This window comes from Filicampus tigris, chromosome 2, assembly GCF_054856515.1.
Source record: "Filicampus tigris isolate MCC_2025a chromosome 2, RoL_Ftig_1.0, whole genome shotgun sequence".
NCBI classification, from domain to species: Eukaryota; Metazoa; Chordata; class Actinopteri; order Syngnathiformes; family Syngnathidae; genus Filicampus; species Filicampus tigris.
This window is the reverse complement of record NC_141218.1, coordinates 29,058,295-29,065,469: the sequence shown is the minus strand read 5'-3', so window position 1 is coordinate 29,065,469 and position 7,175 is coordinate 29,058,295.

The following is a 7,175-nucleotide window of genomic DNA, read 5'->3' as shown; positions in this document are numbered from 1 at the left end:
AGGGGGGCAGCTGGAGCTGTGACAACTATTTTTAGGTGCTCACTCTCGTTTCCCAAGCAGGATCCGAAAGGACCAGCTGGCTGCGGTGAGGCGCTTGCGATGATGCACGAAATTGTCACCGTATGTTAGCATCACATGCTAACATTTTACAAGATGTGCTTTAGCGTTAGCATCCAAATTCGAATCGTGACGGAAGGCATTTGGAAGTGTTGTCTGCCAAAAGAAAAAATGAAAACATGCATTTTGTTTGCCATTTTCTTTAATATTAACAAATGGCTAACTTCTTTTTACACTTGCACGTGAAAGGTATGTCTGATAAAGATATGTAAGAGGAAGAGTATGCTCCATTAAGACTGTGTAGTGTGAAAGGCATGTTTTATAAAGGCTATATGCAAAAGGTCTATTTAATAAAAGGCACAATATGTGTGTGAAGTGTGTTACAAAAACTATAAGTTAAGTTGTATTTAAGTCAAAAGCAATGTTTGGAATTGTGAAGAATTTAGAGATTGTTGTATCTTTCCCAGTCATTGTGTGTCTTACATAACATTTGAAAGAATGAGCCATGGACCTGCGGCATGCAAAACGTTGTCGGCCGCTGGTGAAAACTGATCAATGATAGGCTAATTATACCTGGCAAATCCCTGCATGAGATAGAAGTGGACCTTGAGCTAGGACACAAGTGCAAAGAAAAAGACATTATCTGGTACTCAACCTCAGCAAAACACTGCTTTTTACTTGGATTTGTTCCTGCTTGTTTTATGTGTGTGTCCACTGTGTTGGGCAAGGTTCCGTGTAGGGCTGTTCGAGTTTGCCTAACAAGAAAATCCCGATTATTTTCTCTCAAACCCGATTTTCCGATTACAATTTCTTTATAAAATAAAAAAATAATGAAAAATTAAGTATTTTGAATGTCTTTTATTTAATCTTAATTTTTCTTTCTTTGAACTCAAATTGCCAGTCAATTTAACTTAATACACACAGAACAATCCATTGGGATTAACAGCATTTTACTTGCACAACAGATTTCAGATCTGTTCTTAATTAAACCAAAAATGAAAGAAGAAAGTGCATATACCATCTGAAACGAAATCATCAACATGAGAGAAGGTAGACAGTCAAGTCTGTAAACCAAACAGTCTGTCAGCAAGTCATTTTGCCAACCAGCTAGTGACTAGCCTTTCACCTTTCTCCCTGGTCTTACTTAAACATAAATCAATGATTAGTGCAAAACTGTCACTCAATAATACAATGCACAGATGCATAGTCATGACCGGAGGTCCGTTGTAGAGGAGAAAAAAAGGGACGCCTTTCAGACGTTAAGTTACTTGCTCACGGGTTGTATTGTACATGCGGGGCACACACTACACTACAGATCTATATTTGCCCGATTTATTAACTAAACGATCACTTGCCGGTAGCGCCGGTGTTGTTGTAGTTTTTCCGGACTGCGCGCTCGTGGGAGGAAGCGGAAATGCAGAGGAAACTACGGTGGATTAGATACCAAAAATAAAAAAAATCGAACGTGCCGATTTGAACGTTTTTAACATCGTTTTATCCAGAAAATTCGGTTTCGGTTCAAAATCGCTTAATCGAGCTGCCATAGTTCCGTGTATGTATATTTCATTTCATAAAACCCTGACTGTTGTGATAAACACTGACTTCTCTGCCATGTGCGCTGTGCAGCCAAGATCGATCTCACAATCTCTCACCAAGAAAGGTGTGTGTTGTAAAGTTATAAAAGTGAAAGGTATGTTTAAGAAAGAAAGGCACATATTTGTTTGTGTGAAAGGTCCAATATTATATTTTTGAAAGGCATGTTTAAGAAAGCTGTATAAGTGTCAGGTACTGTTCATAAAGGTTTATATGCATGAAAGGTAGATTTGATATAAAGGTAAAAAAGAGGCCATGTAGATGAAAGCATACTTAAAAAAAGTATCTACATGATTCGAAAGTTATGTTTATGAAAGTATTATATTGGCCATGTTTGAGTTTATATTGAAATGTGCTTACCTTTGATTGATGGTCCCTGTGTGTAAAATGGTGCATTAATATTTTGAAAAATAAGATCAGTGTAGTTATTTTCCACTTTCAGAACATGTTGTGTGTTTGTGTGCGATTAATTGTTTCTCATCAATCAGTGCAGTTGTCTTTAGTTAATGACCCCTTGGTCTTCATTTCTATGCATGTTTTTCTCACTTTGATCGTCTCATCCTGATGAATGCTGATGGAATTCATCACGGTGCTCGGCTCTACTTTTACACAAAAATGGACAGGAGCTTTGACTTCCAGTGACTTGAAAAGTGTTCATAGACTTGATCTTTTTCACATTTTGCCACCTTACAACCATAAACTTCAATGTTCTTTTAATTGAGAGTTGATAGGATAGACCAGGCTCTTGTGCCGCATGCGGCTCTTTCATCCTTATGTTGCGGCTCTGCGTGCAGGCTAATTAGAAGTGTCCGATTGAAGTGCGTGTTATTTGTCGCAAAAATGTGCATCACGCCTTCTTAGTAAGTCGAAGTTTCTGGCCACTTTCAAATGTGGTCCTAGATCGGATACCTAGCAGATTTTTTTGCAATGCGACCACAGTCTGAACCTTCAGGTCGCATACATCCGACATCGATGTAGTCCCAAATGCGCTTCGCCACCCAGCACTGTCAATCAATCAATCACATTTTATTTATATAGCACTTTTCATACATAAAAATGCAACTCAAAGTGCTTTAAAACATTCAAAGCAAAACATAGAATTATCTTCAATCAAAAGAAAAGATAAATTATTTAAAAGTTGTTGAAAGCCAAACTAAAAAGGTGTGTCTTGAGCTTCCTCTTAAAAATATCAACAGTCTCTGCAGACCTGACATCCTCTGGCAGGCTATTCCAAAGGTGAGGACCAAAACGGCTGAATGCAGCCTCGCCATGCATTCTGGTCCTCACCCTTGGAATAAATAAAAGGCCGGCGCCAGAGGACCTCAGGATCCGCGAGGGCTGGTATGATAAAAGCAAATCAGATAAATAAGATGGCCCAAGACCATTAACACATTTATAAACTAATAAAAGTACTTTAAAATCGATCCTGAAACACACAGGGAGCCAATGCAGCAATTTCAAAACTGGCGTAATGTGCTCCCGCCCTCTGGTTCTCGTCAGCACCCGAGCGGCCGAATTCTGCAGTAGTTGCAGTGGTGAAATGCTCTTTTTCGGGAGGCCAGAGAGCAGGGCATTACAGTAATCTAAACGACAGGAAATAAAGGCATGCATCAGCACTTCCGTGTTAGCCTGAGAGAGAAACGGGCGGACTCTGGCGATATTCTTAAGGTGATAAAAACCAATCTTGGTTACATTTTTAATATGAGGAATAAAACTGAGCTCAGAGTCAAAAATGACGCCAAGGTTCTTCACACAGTGTGAGGGATTAAAAATGTGTAGTTTTGGTAAAAGCTTCTCTCTCTGACCTTCGGGACCGATAACTAAAACCTCAGTCTTGTCCTGATTGAGCTGTAGGAAATTATCTGCCATCCATGACTTGATATCTAAAATGCAATTTAAAAGGGTATCAATGGGTCCTGTGTCATCAGGAGACACGGCAATATACAGCTGCGTGTCATCAGCATAGCTGTGAAAGCTGATGCCGTGTCCCCTGATGACATCCCCGAGGGGAAGCATATAAAGATTAAAAAGTAAGGGGCCTAAAATCGAACCTTGAGGAACCCCACATTTAATTTCATGAGTTTTAGAGGAACAAGTATCCATACTTACAAAGAAATATCGGTCTGTGAGATAGGAATAAAACCAGTCAAAAACAGTACCAGAGATGCCCACTAGATTTTTAAGTCTATTTAATAAAATTTGGTGATCTACTGTATCAAAAGCAGCGCTTAGATCCAGTAGCACCAAGACTGTGAGTTTTCTCACGTCTGCAGTGCACCTAATATCATTTAAGATCCTTAAAAGAGCAGTCTCCGTACTGTGGTTCATCCTAAAACCAGATTGATATTTCTCCAAAATATTATTTGTATTTAAAAAATGATTCAACTGGTGCTGACAGTGACTCTGAAGTTGTTTTGAGTGACTATTGACTTTATATTTGACTTTAATCCCACTTGAAACAATAATTAAGGTAAAATGCACATTTATGGTGATAGTGGTAATTCAGCCACTGCTCGATTGGCTCATTTTTTTACGCGCGGTTACGTGACGTCTCCATGAAATGAGATCGAAAAAGCCTCGCCTCATCATTTCCCCCAAATACTGTATTTCTACCTCTGACCAAATCGCTCCACTGTCGAAATGCCCCAACACACTAAACCACATTTACTTCCGGAAACACAACGTCGTGAGTGACCGTCTCTTCTTCTGCGTGTGCGGGTCATTTTAGGGGCGCGCACACACACCAAAGAGAACGAGGTCGCATTTATAATGTCATATGAACGCTTACACAATTTTTTTTTTTTTTTTTTGAAAGACGTCATTTACAGTCAGATGAAAGTGTCTTCCTACAGCCCTGATTTGCAGACACTATGCGCAGAGATTCAGGAACAGAAGTCCCATTAACCAGGTCAAATAAATATTCAGGCAGTTATTTTGAAAATATTTATTTCATTGTTCAGTCAAATGGTGCTCTTTTTTCTACTGTATGTTTAGATTAAGGCATTTTTGTACCAGATGGATAATTTAAATTCAGCTTTTTATTTCATTTGAAAGAGACCTTCAACTCTGCGCTTTTCTTTTTTATAAGAGTTCAAAATGTGTTCATTTATTAAATACAATTTAATTTTTTGAAACATGGATGACTGCATCGATTACATAAGCAACACACTATTTTACAAGTGGAAAGAGATGAAGAGATTATATATATATTTTTTTTTTTCGTGGAAACCGCTCTGTGTGTGTAAAAGGCTGCCAACCCTTGGGATAGACCAGCACAAAGTAGCATATAATTGTATATTGGAATGGAAATGAGACATAGGTTTCAAAATTTTCAGCAAACAACTCCTGCATCCAAATCTTGTATGTAGAGCCCACCTTTCTGCATCTTTTGCCCATTCCCTCCCCCCCCAAAAAACCTCAGATGGGGAGCGTCTGTGAACTGCAATTTTCATGTCTTGCCACAGACACTCAATGGGATTTCGGTCTGGACTTTGACTGGGCCATTCTAACACGTGAATATGTTTGATGTCAACCATTCCATTGTAGCTCTAGCTTTATGTTTCGGGTCGTTTTCTGGCTAGACGATGACTCTCCTTCCCAATTGGTCTTCTTCAGCCTCCAACAGGCTTTCTTCCAGGACTGCCCAGTTTTTAGCTCCATCCATCTTGACACCAGCTCTGGGCCGTCTCATGCCTTTTTTTTTCAGGAAAAAAAAATCTTCTTGCCACTCTTCCACACAGGTCAGATGTGTGGAGTGCAAGACGTTGTCTTGTGTTGAGATTCTGTCACCTGAGCTGTGGATTTCTGCAGCAGTGACCATTGAGGCTTTTGGCTGCTTCCTTCTCGCTTGCTCTGTCAGCTTAGGCGCATGCTCATGTCACGGTAGGTTCGCAGTTGTGCCATAACTTTTCCCATTTTTGGATGATGGATAAAACGGTGCTCCTTGAGATGTCCAAAGTTCCGGTTATGTTTTATCATTGTATAATCTAACCACACTTTAAACTTCTTCACAATGTTATCCCTGACATGTCTGGTGAGTTCCTTGCTCTTCACCGTGCCGTTGTTGTTGCTGATGTACACGTGCTGCGGTCACAGCAAAGTGGAGAAGAAGAAGACGGACAGCGGACAGGAGAGGAAGTACTTGACAGGATGAATTCCAACACTCGCGTCACCTCTTGTTTCCACTCTTCTTACATAGCCACACATGCATTAGCACACGCACACAAACAAACACACTTGAAACATTCCAGCAGAGTCGACGAGAGGAGACGTCAGTACGTTACAAAAACTCTGAACTTGTATCTCAAGGCACAAATGTGTGGTATTACCGTTTTTTTCTGATGGTTTAAGCATATTTTTGGTAACTATTGGCTATTTTTTTGCAAAACTCCCCACACAAATAAGAAAACATTTCGCCATATTGGCAAAACATCATAGTTCTCTCACAAAAGCAAATAAGTCTTGCCTAACTCTTCAAACCTTCGTGATATTGTATTTTTGTATGGAGAGAGAGAGAAAAATCCGTCTATATGGTGTCATCCCTCTGGGTGATTCCATGGTCCACTATTGCAGCTCTGATGTCATCAGTAATTCTTTTTCTTGCTCGCCTTCCTCCTTCACCTTCTTGTCCTCCTGCTCTTCCTCCTCTCCCTTTTGCTTTTTCCTCGGCCTCCTCTAATTCTCCCTCTTCCTGCTCCCTCCATTGTACTCCACACCCAACACCTTACCTGTGGCTTATTTCTCGCGCTCAGGCTGATTGCAAAGTGGACTAATTATCTAAAACACTTTTCTCCTGTGACACTGTGGCCAGACAGTTGGCAAAATGGTGTCATGCAGTAATCGCCATAGATGTGTACATTTTTGCAAGGCGTGTGTTGATCATTCGCAAATTGTGAAGCGGTGAGCTTTGTTTGCGGTTCTGCAAAAAGAGTGGATTGTACTCACACTTTTGCAAAAATATGTGTTGCAAAATTACAAACACCGTATGAAAGAAGTTTGTGCTTCTAGTTGCAAACTGCGAGTGGTTGGTGATACGTGTTCATTTAGAAACTGCTACAAGAATCACTGTCAAGTTTAAGTATTCAAAAAAAAAAATAAAGTCAAAGATTGACAAGGGAAGAAAGTCACATTATAACAAATTGAAAAAATACAACTTTACTCTTGTAATATTACGCTTCTCATTCTTGAACATACCTTCATTCTCTGGGATAAATAGGACTACAATTTGATACGTATTTGACTTTAGAAAAAAATGACTTATAATGTCGTACTTTGGTGTTTGCAATTGCACTTGGATGGAGTGACTATTGGCCGTGAGTGTGACTGAGGAGCATCATCATCATCACTGAGACATCACACGGCAGCCTCATGGAAAGTTGCTAGTGGCCAAAATGTGTTTGCTCTAATAAAGTTTTGTAAAAATCGGATAGTACAGTACAACAGCTGTGTTTACATGTCGTGTACGCAGCGCGCTCCCGGCCGGCACGACTTAGACATCGTCAAATAAAGTGTGAAAGTGTTTGTTA